The sequence below is a fragment of the Priapulus caudatus genome, unplaced genomic scaffold (assembly GCF_000485595.1).
Source record: "Priapulus caudatus unplaced genomic scaffold, Priapulus_caudatus-5.0.1 Scaffold1540, whole genome shotgun sequence".
Taxonomy (NCBI): Eukaryota; Metazoa; Priapulida; class Priapulimorpha; order Priapulimorphida; family Priapulidae; genus Priapulus; species Priapulus caudatus.
The window spans coordinates 1-1,333 of record NW_014578601.1 but is presented as its reverse complement, the minus strand read 5'-3'; positions in this window follow the sequence as shown (position 1 = coordinate 1,333).

Genomic DNA, 1,333 nt, shown 5'->3' with positions numbered 1-1,333 from the left:
AACCAAGAGTAAACGATCCCTTTAATAAAAATGTATCTTTATGTCTGCATTTACTAACAAGTTCGTTTCTCTTGTTCAGTGTCGCGGTCTCAGGTTTGCACAATATGTAGAACTTCTCTGGTTGCATTTCTCTTTTGCAAATAGGTTGCATTTCTTCGTAGTGTTCGAGTAGTGTGGCGCTTTGCTCAGTATCTTCCATTTAATCGCGTAGTCTAGGTTGTTGTGTTCCAAGTTCCAAATATGTTTACTAAGTTCTGTCGAGTTCCGTTTTGATTCCGTAGTAAAGGATGCCTTATGGTTCGCTAGTCTCGCTTTAAGTAAGGAGGGAATGTTCCCCCTTCTTTTACACCTCTTGATCTTTGACCCCCAGCTTCGACATCCCAACTCGTTTTTGGATTCCCCCCCCCACGTCCCGACTTTCGAATCCGTACGTCGAGCCGTTTAGATTTGTGCCCAACTGTTGACCGACGCACGCACGCACGGACGCACGCACGTTCATGCGATTCTACAAGCTATACGTCGGATGAGCTAATAAACAACGGGTGTGATAGCCATGTTGATGTACTACCAGTCCATGCAATGTCATATTGACTAAGCAGATACTCAGTGGGAAAGAATTCATCGGACAGGTGCGGATCGATGACAACATCGGTATTTAATGGCATGATATTTGCGATGCCAATAAATAAATAAATCTTTGATAAATACGGACGAATTTACAGGACCTATTATCTGGAAGAAGATAGGGGCCCCTACCTCAACACGACGCGCTCATTCCGACGTGTGCCACATGGAAAATTCTCACAGCTTGTTTACAAGAAAGATATAGGGGTCCCGGAGCAAAGCGTAACACGGGGCAAAGTGAAATTGTCTCAGCAGATCTATGTTGATGCCCCCATCTATCTGTGACTGTTTTCATTAGAAGCTCAGTTGATGAGGCATCGTTTTGGATGGATGCCATTTGCATGAATCAGCTATGTACATTTTTTTGGACGAAAGACTGTTTTTTATGTGTTTAAACGGATATTTCTTAAAAATGAATCATCTGCTAAATCACTGTGATCTTGTGGAATTCTTATGTAGGCTATTTTGTTGAATCTAATTAGGCCTATGTGTGCCATATGCATGATGACATTCTTTGCGTAGTTGTCTGCACAGCGTAACGCCACATGTCTAGAAACCAAAGATCGTATAACACCTCCGTATATAACCTCCGTATAAGTACCTCGTATAATAACCTCCGTATAAGCAGGCTCGTAGCCAGCTTTCTATTGGGGGGGGGGGGGGTTCGTTTTTCAATGTTGGCAATTTGCTCGGCAGGGGCGTGTACAGG